The sequence below is a fragment of the Conger conger genome, chromosome 2, assembly GCF_963514075.1.
Source record: "Conger conger chromosome 2, fConCon1.1, whole genome shotgun sequence".
NCBI classification, from domain to species: domain Eukaryota; kingdom Metazoa; phylum Chordata; class Actinopteri; order Anguilliformes; family Congridae; genus Conger; species Conger conger.
Window position 1 is genome coordinate 41,804,728 of NC_083761.1, and position 15,578 is coordinate 41,820,305.

The following is a 15,578-nucleotide window of genomic DNA, read 5'->3' on the forward strand; positions in this document are numbered from 1 at the left end:
TGTGGGAAATTAATATATTTTATGCGTTATTTCACATGAAATGAAAAATTTGAATGGCTGTACATATATCTGGCAGTAAGCTAATACAGAGGCCAAAAACCTAGCTACAAATATATCTGGCTAGCTATCTGGCATACTGTACCTACCACCCATTCAATAATTAACGTTATACGCTAATTATCCCTATGCAAATTTCGTTTTGCATTACATTTAGATCTCATCCAGTCATTTTGTTCATGGTAGGCAGTGTAAGCTAATATTGAGATATTATAAGTTAGCTATGATGCAAGGCATAAGGCCAACTTCTTGCTTCTGCTAGCTATCCGTTATAGAAACGCTTGGATGAATGTTAGCTTGATGGACGTTTTACTTCTTACTTGTAGCAAAGACACGTATTGCTGCAAAATGTCATGGAATTGCATTGATTACGATATTAGAAACCATTAATCTGAAGACTGACTAGCTTTTCATGAGAAGACATAGACAGTGACAATTCATTGGACAGTGACATTTTGAATTTGAAAGAGTACAATGACAATGAGGTTGAAGTGCAGACTGTCTTAATTTGAGGTTATGTTCATCCATGTTTTCAACCTTTTACAAATTATAGAACCTTTTGTACATAGTCCCATTATGTCTTTATTTCTCTATGATTAGCCACAGTTTAGGATTTGGAATCACACAAATAACATTTGGTTAAACTGCATATTCTAAAGGGCACTTTCATACATTTTGGTTTCACCATGTAGAAATTACAGCAGCGTTGATAATAGTCCCCCCATTTCAGGGCACCATAACATTTGGGCCACATGGCTTCACAGGTGTTTGTAATTGCTCAGGGGTGTTTAATTGCCACCTTAATGCAGGTATAAGACAGCTCTCAGCACATTGTGTTTCCTCTTGTCTTTTGATCACTTTTGGAAACAATTATTGCTGTTTATCAGCATGAGGACCAAAGTTGTGCCAATGAAAGTCAAAGAGGCAATTATGAGTCTGGGAAACAAGAATAAGACAGTTAAGAGACGTGCCAAACCTTCGGCTTACCAAAATCAACTGCTCGGAAGAGAGCACTGGTGAGCTTACTAATAGCAAAGGGACTGGCAGACCTCCACAGCTGATGACAGAAGAATTCTGTAAAACTATCTGCAGATACAGGATGGCCAGGTTACAGTTTGCTAATAAGTAAAAGAGCAACTACAGTTCTGGAAAAAGGGCTTGTGGACAGATGAGACGAAGATTAACTTAAATCAGAGTGATGGCAAGAGAAAAGTATGGAGGAGATAAGGAACTGCCCAAGATCCAAAGCAGACCACCTCATCTGTGAAACATAGTGGTGGGGGTGTTATGGCCTGGGCATGTATAGCTGCCGAAGGTACTGGCTCACTTATCCTCATTGATGATATAACTGCTAATGGTAGTAGCAAAATTAATTCTGAAGTGTATAGTCACAGTATGTGCTTAAGTGCAAGTGAATGCCTCAAAACTCATTTAAAAATGGTCAATCAACCGATCCGAACACCGAACATCATTCCCTTTATTAAAATCTGACAATGTGCACTTTAACCACATGATTTATTTCATTTAAAATTTCTAATTATGGAGTACAGCAGCAAATTAATAAATTATGGGTCTTTGTCCCAAACATTAGGAGGGCACTTTATTCTACATTACTTATATATACAAATTATACACATAATCATTTAATATTTAGTCACCTATCTTTTGCATCCAATGACTGCTTGAAGTCTGTGATGCATAGATGTCACCAGATGCTGGGTATCTTCCCTAGTGATGCTCTGCCAGAATTGTACCGCAGCCATCTTCAGTTCCTGCCTGTTTCAGAGACTTTTTGCCTTTGGTTTCCTCTTCAGAATGTAAAATGCATGTTCAATTGGATTCAGATCCGGCGATTGACTCGGCCAGACAAGCATTTATCAATTTTTGGCTGTCAAAAAGCCCTTCATTGCTCTAGCAGTACGTTTCGGGTCATTGTCCTGTTGCATGATGAAGTTTTATCTGAGCAGATAAAATATTTCTGTAGACCTCAGAATTCATTATTCTACTTCTGTCTGCAGTCACATAATTGATGAAGACAAGTGAGCTTGTTCCACTGGCAGCCATACAGGCCCAAGCCATAACACCCCCTCCACCATGTTTCCTTTTTTCCCCTCCACATTTTCCATCACTCTGGTACATGTTTATCTTTGGCTCATCTGTCCACAAGACTTTGTTCCAGTACTCTTGGGGCTTTCATTAAGCAAACTGTAATCTCTTATTTCTGTTCTTTAGACTTATCAGTGTCAGGGTTGCAGACAAAAGAACCAAAATCACTTGAGGATGAAGTGAAAACGGCAGGCTCTAGAATATGGAATAGGCAGAATGAGGCAGGCAGCGGTCGAATGCAGGCAAACTGTGTAACAAAAACCAAAAAGACAGTAGTGAACTACTCCAAAAACCAGAAGACGGTCCAAAAACCAGAAGACAGTCCAAACACAGGGCAATGGTACAAAAACACAAACCAAGAATCAGAGTCCAGAGTCCAGAAAAGGTTTGGTAATGGGTAATCCAAGACAAGGCAAATCCAAAAAAACTGGAGGGAGAAGACAGCAGAACAGAACAAAGAGCAGATAGGTAATAAGACAGGGAGGCAGAGGCTAGCACTGAGGTGAACGAGCATACACGCAGGACACAAAATTAACTAGCAAAGACAGACAGACACAGGGAGGCTTATGAGCACTGAAAAGGACAACAAGAAACAGGTGAACCAATTGACAGGAAGGAAAGTCATATAAGGAATGGAAAGCAAAGACATGTAATAGGCAGGGAGAGAAAACAAGGGTGAACACAGAAAAACACATAGAACATGGGGAAACAAGCAAAAAAAGGACACCGAATGTGACAATCAGTGTTTTGCATCTTGTAGTGTGCCCTCTGTAGTCCTGCTGGTGTAGTCTTCTACGTATGGTAGACTATGGTGACACATCTACACCTGCATCCAAGAGAGTGTTGATCTGTTGTCAGAGGGGTTTTCTTCACCATAGATAGTATTCTCTGGTCATCCGCTAAAGTTGTTGTTTTGAATGAACCAAACTGTTGACTTGGGCATGCCCAGGGTTTTTCAATGTTCCTGATTGATTGATTTTCATTTCTGAGCCTTATGACAGCCAGCTTAATTTGCATTGCATTACACTCCTGTCTTCCTCATGTTGTCACACCCCAACAACAATCTCCAAAGGCAATTGCAAAGTCTAGAAACAAGACTAGACATCAACAGCTCTCTTCTGCATTCACTAACAATCCAAATTAATTCACCTGCCTGTGACAACTGTGAGGCCAATTCAACAAATACTTGTAGTACCTTAAAATGCAGGGACCATGTACAAAAGGTGCTATCATTTCTAAACGGTTGTCCGATATGGATGAAAATACCCTCAAATTAAAACTGACAGTCTGCACTTCATTGTCATTGTATCATTTCAAACTCAAACTGAGTACAGAATCAACAATGAATGAATGAATTATGGTGTGCACTGTACATATTTGAAAATCAATACTATAGCTGTAACCAGATAACATCTTACCAAATTTATATATTGTCAGGATTGTGTTTTAAATGGGCCACAGTTTAATCATTTTTATTAGCCTACTGCATGTCATAAAAACGTTATTTGCATTAAATGCCATTCTAAAGTAAGATACAATTTCATAAAATGTGATACTTTATTGGAAATTTGTTTTAAGTAATAAGGCAAAGTTGAAATATGAAAATCTGTGTTCACCACTAGTTCTGTCAACAATTAATTTTAGAAGTTTTAACTCATTGAGAAACAAAAATATAAAATTGTAATGCCATTGTTATCATATTGCATTCCAACATATGTTATTAACCCGGTGTGTATTTGGCTAGAATATAGCCTGTCTCGGAATCATTGTATTTCTTCACCATTCTCAGGTTGTTTTTGGAAATCTGCCAGTTCTGCGCTTGGGTGAGGTCTTAAATGGATGGATATATCAGTTGCGGTTTTGGATTTTAGAAAATCGCGGAAGATGGATACTTTTTATCACAGGTAAGTGGTGTAATTTGGTTTGTTCAGCTGGTATTCTGGGATATGACACTGAGCTGCCTGTTTCATCTTCTGATACCTTGTGCATCTACTTAGTAAGCAGGCCGATATGGAAGATGCATGCAAGGTGGGTGTTGACTTAGAAGGTGAATTAATTGAATATTAAAATGAACCATTCATTTATGATGTAGGGCTTTGTTTCTGCCCCATCTCATCTGTACTGCAGGCAGCCAACATACGCAATTGTCGCTTTAGCGCGTGGTGGCGCCACCTCAAAAGTTAAGTTATTGCAATCGCATAAATAATGGACTGTATGCGGTCACGTGCGATTGCATATCGTTGAAAATGGTTTCATGCAATACCGGTTTGCTTCAAATAGTAGACGTGGATCAGCGTTGTTAATATTTATCACTATAAGATTACATACAATTTATTATTATTACTGTTGTGGATGCAGTTCATTATGACAGAAGCGGCATTTGGTGTGTTGACAAGTAGTGCGATTCGTCTTTTATTCTGACGAGTTAATGAAAAATGGGGGGGGGGGGGGGGGGGTGTCCCCGGAAAGAGCAATGCGACACAAAAATGAAAGACGAAACGTGCTTGGCGTCATGACATGTGCCTGTTTTTGGGTAGTTGCATGCGCGTGGCACTGGTCTACAGAATATTTACATTGCACCGCGTAGGGAAACCTCTTATGAAATTATAATGTATGTAGGTGATTTATGAAAACTACCGTGACCGTGTTATGCGTAAAATGATACACGCGTAAGCCTGAAAAGCTTAGCTACTAAGACGAAGTATGTTCTGCTCTTGCTGGGGCGTCTTCCCTCCCGCCATCTCCCTCACATACCAGCGCCCCGCCCAAGAACAAGAATTCAGTGTTTTTGCAATGCCAGGCTGTCTTGCACTGCGGTAACGTGCCACCGTCCCTCTAGCGGGAACTAGTTGCATTTTTAATCTGACGTAAAATGTCCAGCCAAACAGATGTATTTGTTTTTAGACTGAATAATCTGACCTGCGTAAATTGAGTGTTAAAATACTGTTTTGCTGTTGCCAAATCTAATTATAATTTCCTTCAATTTTACATGAAACTTGTCCTAATATTTTTGACTTCTCAAATATTTAAATCTTGAATCCCATTATACACATTATTCATATATTTAATAGTTTCCAAAGCTATATGGCTTTAATTGAAGTGTAACTCGGTAACAAATTTCGGTAACGAGGACTTGTATATGCTCATGGGCAAGTTAGTTGGCTACAATCAGGTGGAGCTACTATGGCGTTCATCAAAAAGCAATTGCAGTTTGTTGCATGGTCTACATATTATTGCGCACGTTCATGGTAAGCACCCTCTAGTGGTTCTGGCACCAACACGTACGTCCTCAATGTACCAGCCCTTCACTCTAGCGGTGAACAGGAGGAATGTCTCCCGCCGCGACTCTACTATCCGATTCTGTGTTTGTCAGACTCGAAATCCGAGGGAGAGGAGCGAGCCGCCATTTTCTGAGCGTCGCTCTCCCAGAACAACAAAAAATATTAAAGATAAACGTGGTAGATATTACTAGATTTGATCAAGATAGAGTCTGGAATAAAGCAAAGCAAAAAACGAATGATATTCAAAAACAGTCTGACCGGAAAGAATCCAGTTTTTCGTTCTATAATATTAACTACATAGCGAAGTATGTTTCTTACTGGTTGTTGTTTCGCCCATTTCGTGATTACGAGATAAGAGCGACACGGGATGGCATACAGCGGATCTCATTAGAAAAGGGTTCGACTGGAAAGGAAGCGATTGTCCGCATTACACCGTTATCCTTGTTATTTTTTATTTTTTATTTTCCTGCGAACTGCGGGGAATTGTTGCTGAAATTCCCCGGGACTCTGCCTTATCACGTGGTAGGTTCCTCCTTTTTCTTTGTTAGCTGTATAGCTAGCTTACAGCTAGTCAGACTGAGCGCCAGCTTGTGTGTTCGCTTGTTACTTAATTTCAACATTAGTCATCGTGTAAAATTCAGACATTGACAAAACAAGTTGTGTTCATATTCCTACATATTTGATGCACCAATGAATGTAGCTAACGCTTGCTGCCTTTGTACCGAGTGACTGACTGACCTTTTAAATTTATTGGCTACATATAGCTATATAGCAAAGTGACGTTAGCTTGCTACATTATTTGTTGAAATTTTGTAAAGTTATTTTTCTGTAAACATAGATCCATTGCAGATGGGTATTAATATTGCAATAAGTTATTATTGCCGTAATATTATGAAATGCGTATCTAGAACAGATTGTTTTATTTTGATAGCGCTAACGTTTGCTAGCAATCACGATTCTAAAAACGGTCTGTCCTTGGCTTGTGGCAAGCTTTAGATAAATCTGTTTGAAATGGTAACTTCGCTGACTAGCGAACACATTGTAACGGTAGCCATCTTATTTGGTTTTGCCTTCTAGCTAGCTAGTTTAGTGTTTGTTAGTTTGACGAAATGACTGGCTAGCTAGCTGTAGCTAATGTTAGTTCTAAGTATTCCTTGGCCGGGGACACCGAGAGGTAGCTAACGTTCGTCATCCACCAAGTAGTTTGCAAGTTGTACACAAGGTTTATAACTAACGTCACCGAGTAACAACTTTTACTTTTTTTTGTTTGCATTTGTATACGTTTTAAAGTTAGTTTGACATTTTTTAATATTGTGTTACGCCCACTTTGGGTAAGTAATGTTAGTGGTGTAATTTACGCCTAACCCATATTTACATGTGAATGGGTCAATAAACTTGAGCGCACCCTTGTATTACGTTGGCTAGCAAACGTATCTTGTTAATTTATCCTTATTTTGCAATATTCGTAACTTTCTAAAGCAAATAGCGTGTGTGGAACTTTGAGGCGCCACGTTTTCTCACCCTTCACTAGCTTGATAAAACGAAGTGTATTATCAGTACCTAAACGTGCTAGCCTTCGCGCCCGAGGCTAACATTGGGACTTTAATAGCTAGCTATGTAACTTTGCACGCTGCCTACGGAATGAGGATTATCGGGAAAGTGTATGCCTTGGACTGTGTCTAACGAATGCACGGATTGGCTCTAGTAAAATCTTGCATAGTGAGAGCGGTTTCGCACCCGAGATATTTTAAATATCCATCTTTTGACATCTTGGGACAACAATAACTATCTCATCTGATTTTAGCAGAACGGGGAGTTTTCTATAACTGGGTGAATTACATAATCTGCCTTTTGAGTTATGGGTGAGCACATACTGATACTGGCCCGTGATGTACTTTGTTTTATGTTTAGCAACTTTGATTACTTGGTTTGGCAAGGTCTTAATTTATTTTTTATTTTTTTTATTTGTAGGTAGCATCATCTAAATATGTGCTTGTGTTAATGAACCTACGTTGAGCTTTAACCTCATTGTTTGCTCGCTGTGTAGGCTATGTGCATATTATCCTAGTTCTGCACAATTGCAATAATTGCTTAAGCTTGAATGATTTTGTACTGAACCTTCTGTCCGCATTTTAGATGCGTATTTGTCCAAAAAGAAATCTTGAACATTCACACATCTGGTGACTTTGGCTTGTATTTGGACAAGATGTTCCCTGTTTGAGGGTTGCTATTTAAGCAACCGTCTTTTTTGCTTTCATTGTGATGTTGGCTGTCACAAGACCTTTGTATTTGTTGACGGTTCAGGCTTTTGATGGATGTGTGATTCTTACTAAATAGTTTCAAAATACACATGTGTATTGAATGGGACAGCCCCAGGGCATGCATTGGATGCTTTAACCACTCTAATGAACAGAGCTATTAAATCCTACCCTCCCCTTAACGTAAGATAGCCTTTGGTTCTAGCTCACGTTAAAGCCGATTGACACATGTTTCATGTTATAAAGCATTCTTGGTGGCCTCACTGACCAGAGTTGCCAACTCTCATGCTTTTTTTGTGAAACTCACACTTTCAGGTTCTGTCTCACACTGTCACATTGTGAATTTTTTACATGGAGGGCAATGCATCTCACGTTAAAATCTGATTTATTTCGGAGGGGAGCATTTAATTTTATGCGAAAACAGCCCTGAAAATTGGCAACTGTGCTGTCTGACCTGATGTAATGATTCACTTACTCACTTTTTTTTATTATTATTTTTTTAACAAGATGTAGGCCTAAATCTCGAAATGACCGATTTGTTCCATGTCCGGTGGCCACAGATGAACTGGATTTTTGAGTTGGAGCTTGGAAAGCCAAGAATGTAACGTAGACTCACTGTGTTCCAAGCGATGAATAAATGCAAAATTACTTCCAGATCATCTTTGGCTTTTGTGTGTGTAAAGGCTAATCCCTTCCGTTTTCATAACTTGGTACGAGTCCCATACGCAATCCATTTCCGCATACAGTGACATGGTAATGGTGCTCCCCTGTGACCGTGTGGTGGGGAAGCTCTTGCTAATGAGAGACTATGCACCGGGCGGGCTTATACGGCTCAGCCTGCATAACAGATTTACCTGCGTACCCGAGTGCAAAACTGTAGTAGTTGTGCTTCAATGTTAAGAACATTGTCAATAGGTGTTCGGAACATTGTGAGCTAACGCTTTCTTCCGAACACAGGGATGTTATCCAGTTATTCATAGCTTGTTCCATAATTATTGCTCCAGTTCACATGAATCCAAGTGTTTTCATGTCTGGGATAGCCAATAAGCAACCAATATCATAAACTACATTCCTCAGGAGAAAAAGTGGCATTTAACTTCTGCCATTTAAAACAGGCACTTCCCCGTGCAGTTAGTCTTGGTTAAGCCAGCCAGGTGGGTCACTGGTGACTGAAGTAGTATTTGGCCCTGCAGTCCCCACTCTTGTAAGCATTGGTGTGGAAATGCTGCCCCTTAACTCCCAGTTCTGAAGAATGTGCTCCCTTAATCCCAGCTGTGTGACTGTGCATTAGAGCAAAAGCAGAAGGTCAGTGGTTGGAAAATGTTTTCACATAATGTCCTGTCAGTAATTCTGTGGCCCTCAGTGCAAGCGTGTGCATGCGCTAGTCATAAATATTCTGTGTGCTTCTTATTGCTCATTTTGTAGGTGCAATTTGAGGGAGATTCTGAAGTGTTATATTTAGAGCTTGTATTTTTTTTGTCCTTTTGTGGTCAAAGGCAGTGGAAGTGAATGTAGGTGATGATCACTGTCAAGATACTGTATTTCAACAGTTGTGGGGCTGCAAATAAATGTAGTGTTGCCATTCAAATGTTCAAAAAGTAAAATCTTTAAACCCAGATTGTTTGGGCCTTTTCTTTTCTTTTTTACACTTTCTAGTGAAATCTTATGTAATTAAAGGCACTGTAAACAAATTGTGAAGAACTATTGAATGACTTGTTGAAATTCCATCAATATGGAAAACTTAATTTGTCTGCATAGCTTAGGCTGTGGAACTCCATGTTTTATTTAAACCTGCAGTTTTCCAGTTTAACTAATTGTCATGTCTAGGTTCTCTAAAGGCATACTATGAAGAAAGTATTATCAAACAAACATGCTCAGTCATTCATATGATACTCTGTCAACCTGTGTCTGTTTTCACCTCTGCCCAATACCTTGCTTGTTTACTTGTATTTGTTATTCTAAAGATTGTTTGGGCCATTTCTGGACATTTGCCAGGACATTGTATTTATTTGCTGTAACTGAAAAGAATGTGTTCAATACACTCGACTCGTACACTCTACGGTCCTAGAGAAGGAGGAGGTTGGCGAGAGTATGATCTCTATGGATTGGCTACTACAGTGGTGAGCTGGGTTTATGATCAATTAGCCTTGGTGGCTAACCATTAAGCAAATGGCTGGCCAGCATTCGGTAACATGACCGTAGGTAGTTGCTGTTATTAGCTAACTAAATGCAGTTTCATACATCAGCTGGCAGGCCATGATAGCTGGGTCCCACTGCACAGTACTACTGCTTATATTATCGGGAGCTTCTACCAGCTTATTTTGTCTTGTGCAGGGAGCTCATGACGAAATCCAAAAGACCCTCAGACTTTCAGAGATGTCTGATGAAAGTAAAAGTGACAATGAATTGATGTGTTTGAAGTATGTGTGCTTATGTTACAGAATTGTGCAATGCTTCCTTCCAGGCAGCCTAGCGAAGCCTGAAATCCACTGGTGTTAGCAGCAGTGTGTAGTGTTGGTTAGTTGAATCACCACTAACGTTTAGCTAAAGTTAGCTACCCCATTACTTTTCTACATATGGGTTTTGCGATCAGATATCTCAAGTCAAGCATTTTGGTGGTGCTATACTTGCAAGATACTGCTTGACTGGTATGAATGAGTGATTTTGAAAGAGACTCCATTGCAGTGACTTTACTAACTATAACTACTAATTATAACTGAATACAAACTCAAGTAACATCAGGTAAATAGCTAGCTAATGAAACATATTAAACCACGATTTTCTTGGCTCATTGCTTTCTCAGCTATCACATGGTAGTCTGCAATACTGTGCTACAAAGCTACCAGAAGTCATCTTTGGGTGTAGGCGGGGTTGAGAATGCGAGTGTAGACGTTTTTTGTGTGTAAACACAGGAGGGATGCCAGGAAAGAAATCCTGCATAGTCCTGTAAGAAAGATGTCAATTCCCTGTTGTACTGTGTTGACCCTGGTTTCCATTATTATTATTTTTATATATGTACATGAAATACAAGCTTAAATATATTGGTCCTAGTTTGGCCAATTTCATGTGTCCCATCAGTTCTTTTGTCTTTAAAAAAGTTTATATGGGAATAGATATTGAAAGCACTCGGTCTGTATGTGTGTGCGTGTGTATGTCAAGAGGCGGCCAGTGGAGGACCTGGGACCATTGTACCGTAACCTCTCTTGTAACATGTTGGAAATCAAATAGGTGACTGGTTAACTCTTGTTTCATAATATGGGGTGCAGGAGTATGATCCTAGTGACATTTTTTGCAGATTCACGAATACATTGCATGCCGTTCCAACAGCATTGATTTGTACATTCTGTGAACATGATCGCAATATTACAATTCAGCTTAAAAAAGATTAGCATGCACAATTTTGAGACTTATGGTGTCATTCAATATTGTAATTGCTGATATCAGTGCAAAGCCTATCCATAATTGTGCTTAAATGTGGGCGATCCTTTCACTTGGTTTTCTTTTGTGTCGTAATGAAATTAGCCTGTTTCCTTCAGTGGAACTGAGAATAGGCCCACCTGGGAATAACAGAGACGGTTGCTCTTTGGCAAAATGCGCTTTGAACATTAAAAAAAAAATGTAATTCATTTCCTTGGAGGTAGAGTAAGAAGGGTCCGCTTAAAAAAGTAAAAGTAAAAAAGCATTGTTTAAAAAAAACATCGTAGTCAAGTCTTCACAACACACTATTTGTTGCTGTACGTAATGTAACTCAAGTTTTTAACTGCTTACACTCCAGGTTTGTATACAATTTCTTGGCCAGATGGTCAATTAAAATGATATACATGCATGCATGGCATTGGTATTGTGCTTGTTTTTCCTAACAGTCAATTCAATTGGATGTATTACCTGCTTTGTTGAAACTGGCCAAGATTCAATAAGCGTTTATCGATAACTGTCCTTTACAATTAAAAGCAATCAATTTTTCTCCTTCACAAGCAGTTTGGCAAGTTAATCACTAAACCCGAAGATTCTTTTTTGGAAAAGAAGTGTAACATTTGCATTTACTTGGAAAAGTCAAAGTTAAGCACAAACATTGATGAAATGCAGACCGAAGTCTGACCTATTTGCTCACACATTTCTCCTGGTAAGTTGTAATGGGGCATTTGAGCCGGTACCCTTCATATGGTAGATGCTCTGGTTCCTCTGTATGAAGCCCACAAGCACCGATGTGTGATTTGCCTCATTTGAAGCAGAAAAGGAGCCTTTCCTGTTGTCAGTTGCTTGTGCCTCAACTGCTATTTCCCACCATTAACATGAGAATGTATTTCAGTGAAACAATACTGGAATTCATCAACTGCTGCAAAGAGACTTTTAGTAAATGAAACAAAAGTATATTGTGAAACCATAGTTCATGAGTAGGTTGTCATTTTCTCCTACATGCAAAATCTGCAAGGTTTTCTCAGCATGTTCTGTATGTGGGCACTTTCAGGGTTGCGTCTGCATCTTGTGAAATGCAGTAACTGAATTGGCGCTCTTGGTACAGTGGGAACCATAATTTATTGGACAGTGACTAATTTTGTATTATTTTTGCACAGGATGCAATGAGGTTGGTCAGTATGTTCATATCAGATGAACCTTTTAGAAATTATAGAACCTTTTTGTGCTTATTCATGCTAGAGTACAGAACCAAAATAACAAAAAATGTCAATGTCCAATTAATTATGGTGATCATTGCTCTCTGCTTAACTCGTACATGCATTTTGTGTGTGGTAACCATGTTCAGTTTAGAAATGTCCAAAAGGGTTGCAGAATGTAAATTGTGCTTCCAAAGGTTGGTCCATGATTTTGTCTGATTCTGCTGTTGTAGACTCAAATACTGAGTGCTAGCCATTTAATTGTGCTGAAAACATAACGAAGAAAATGAGTAGGTAATGTATAATAACGCAATTGTAAAATTACAGACCGCATTACAGACCACCTTTGCAGTTAACTCTACAACCTATGTTGTGGCTGATTATATACGGGGCTACTGATAGTAAGGTATGAAATTCTTCCACTAGGGTGGGCTGAATTATGTTCCCACTCCATTTGTGTGCGAACAGAGGCCAGCTCTGCTGCCATGCAGATGGGCGGAAGGAGCGGGCTGAAAATGGGCTGCAGTGTGGAAAACGTTCACCTCAAACAGCGCTCAATTTGGTGCACATTCAGTAGGCATAGGAATGGCCTTGCCACATCTAGGTGTACCTTGCACTTCTTGCGGCGGCTGCAGATTCATGACTGAGGGGATTAGTAAGAATGGCTAATGTGTTTGTCGTGAGAGTGCTGGCCGTTTCATTAATGGTCCTTTGTGGGAGGCTGTTGAGCATAACTCTCATCACTGACCTGACTAAGGCGAAACTTTATAATTTGTTAGTCTTGGCTACAGAATTTGGTTTTGATATCCGTGTAATTGTGCCAATTTGGGTCATTGTTCAAGGAAACTGAATTTGCCTTTCGCTAAGCCACACCCTAGAATGCAGACTGGCCAATCACAGCGCAGCCAAGAACAAGCTCCGACAGGGGTCTGACACTTTCATGACGGCGCTCCATTGACTCTAGTGCAGGCGTCTCAGATTTTCATACTTTTTGACACTTGTTTTTGTGGACTATAAAATAGTTATGGTTAAACGATGTGCCTGGGGCACTTGTAACGCTGATACTCGTTTCCCAGAGAGGTTGGACGGGGGTGTGCGTTTTTTCCCCTTCCCCAAACCAAAATCAAACCCTGACAAGTGTCGCCTGTGGATAAAACTTTGTCACTCTCAGCTGAACCCCTCAAGGATCAAGGCACACTTTTGTGTGTAGGGTTAGGGTTTTGCCTTTAACCCTACAGTAAAGTTACACTATTCGGTCTTCCGTTATTTCAGGCTATGAATTGGGTTCGCTAACCTAAAATATGAAGATTCAGAGGTGCTAGCAAGCAAGCTTAGCTATCACGTAAACAGTCTGGATTCTATTTTTTGACAACATAAGACTAGCAGCTAGATGTTGACTTTGTTATTCATGATCCGTCCAAACACCTAACGTTAATATGTTACAGACAAGCTATTGTGGTCGTTTTCTAGGTGACTACCTTCACTGTATTGCCACAGTCCAACAATATAACTGAAATATCACCTACAGCTAACGTTGCCTACTTATGGTTATGATACGCTAGCATAGAAGGCTACTGGATGCAATGTTACATGTGCTTCGTGCTTTTGCTTTGTAATAAAGACGATAATAGTGAATAGAGACCTGCCCAGCTTTACATGAACAGTGTTGATCCTTGATATCAGTGCCAGCCTCCGTCTCGATCAGCTGGTTATGTGGCAATTCACTTTTAGATTGGGATCTATATAGGCTTTTGCCTCTGTTTTGATCGCCTTATTATGTTCAATTTGTGTTACCTGGATGTCCTGTATGTAGCCCTCAAAGGCATACTGTAACCCTTTCTGTCTACTCCTATCTGAAATCTCATTTGCTGCTTTGTAAAAGCACGACAGCAGTTCAGCTGGAAGAGCTGTCAAACATGCCATGTTGAAACTGAAAGTTTGTTGGACTTAGGGGGGCGGGGCTTTGCAAAAGGTCAGTTGAAGTTGAGATGAATTTGTCAGTATATATGTAACATATCAAGCAGGAGCTGCTGCAGTCTCATATTCTGATGGTATTAATCTTTGCTCTTATCTTAAGATACTTTTTCAGCTTTATTGGACAGTACAGTATAGAGAAACCGGAAGAATGGGAGCGAGAGGGGGAAAGACATGTGACAAATATTGGGCGGCCGGATTCGAACTCGCACATGAGCATGCGGATAGTGCTCTGCAGGCTGTGCCAGTATTGTCATGGGACTCACCAGAGAGTGTCGGATGTCTGCCTCGGGCCTCGTGATTGAAAAAGAGGCTGCTCGAGATTTTCCTTTTCCCAGACAGTTCAATGTAGTGATGTAGCTTATAATAATTGTTTCAGAATGCAACAGGATTGAATGGTCAAGAATCCTTGATCTTCATAGTTTGCTTTGCTGAAGGCCCAGGGCCAGTACCTTGACTTTCCCTTCTGTGGTTTCAGGCTTCTTTTTTCTTCTTCTAATACCTTGACAAGCATTTAAATGGTGGCTGGGCACCTGCTTGAAACATGTTGCGCTGTACCTAATGTGATCCAACATTATCATAACTGTTCAGTCTGGGGTAATGTATTCCACATTATTTTCTGTTGTATTATATTCTGTTTGGTTCAGGGTGTAGTTTGAGCATGTTGCAACCATTGGGGTTCTCCTTTGAGGTCACTAGTCTCAGTTCATGAGCTGAGTGTCCCATTTCTCTCCTCCCAGTGGCATTGTTGGGTTACCAGTTTTCCTCTGCAGTTGGGTTTTTTTTTTTTTGCCAGATGGACATTTTGAACACATCAAGTAGTAGACCTAGTTCTTTCTCCTGTTTATCCCCTTAAGTATCACCCCTTTTCTTAACACAAGCTTGAAAATTACATGCCAAAAATAAAATGGCTACCATTCTTCAACTATTCTTGATCTTCTGCTATTGCACAATGGGGCTGCTCGCCTGTCACCCTCCCCCAACCTCTCCCTCTCCTTGTGCTCTTCTCAGACTGCAACAGGTTGAGAAGATCATAAAAAGTAAGTGCAATAATAGCAGCTTCATTTGGGTCCATTGATTGAAGTTTTTGTCAAATACCCAACCCCCATCAACAAATCAATCGCATTTGAATTGTCAGGCCTAGGTACAGATAGGGGTACATTAGATGGATGGGTAGAACCATCCTTCTGCTGTCTGATTTGGTTATTTAATGGCTTGTCTTCAGTGGATTTTAGAATGATCTGCAGAATTGCTGCCGTTACATGGCCTCGCCCTGGGAGGGAATTGGC

The 15,578-nt window shown here is 40.0% G+C and overlaps 1 protein-coding gene across 4 annotated transcripts in view; it reads left to right on the plus strand.

Annotated features, from left to right (window-relative positions):
• Positions 1 to 5,516: 5,516 nt before the first annotated feature.
• kansl1a (KAT8 regulatory NSL complex subunit 1a) overlaps positions 5,517 to 15,578 on the plus strand; it is a 56,479-nt gene continuing 46,417 nt past the window's right edge. For 2 of the 4 annotated variants that reach the window (XM_061232192.1, XM_061232193.1), the window contains exon 1: positions 5,517 to 5,966. The gene's annotated coding sequence lies outside the window, so the exon portion shown is untranslated. The remainder of the gene's footprint in view (positions 5,967 to 15,578) is intronic. The other 2 variants (XM_061232194.1, XM_061232195.1) reach the window with 1 other exon arrangement.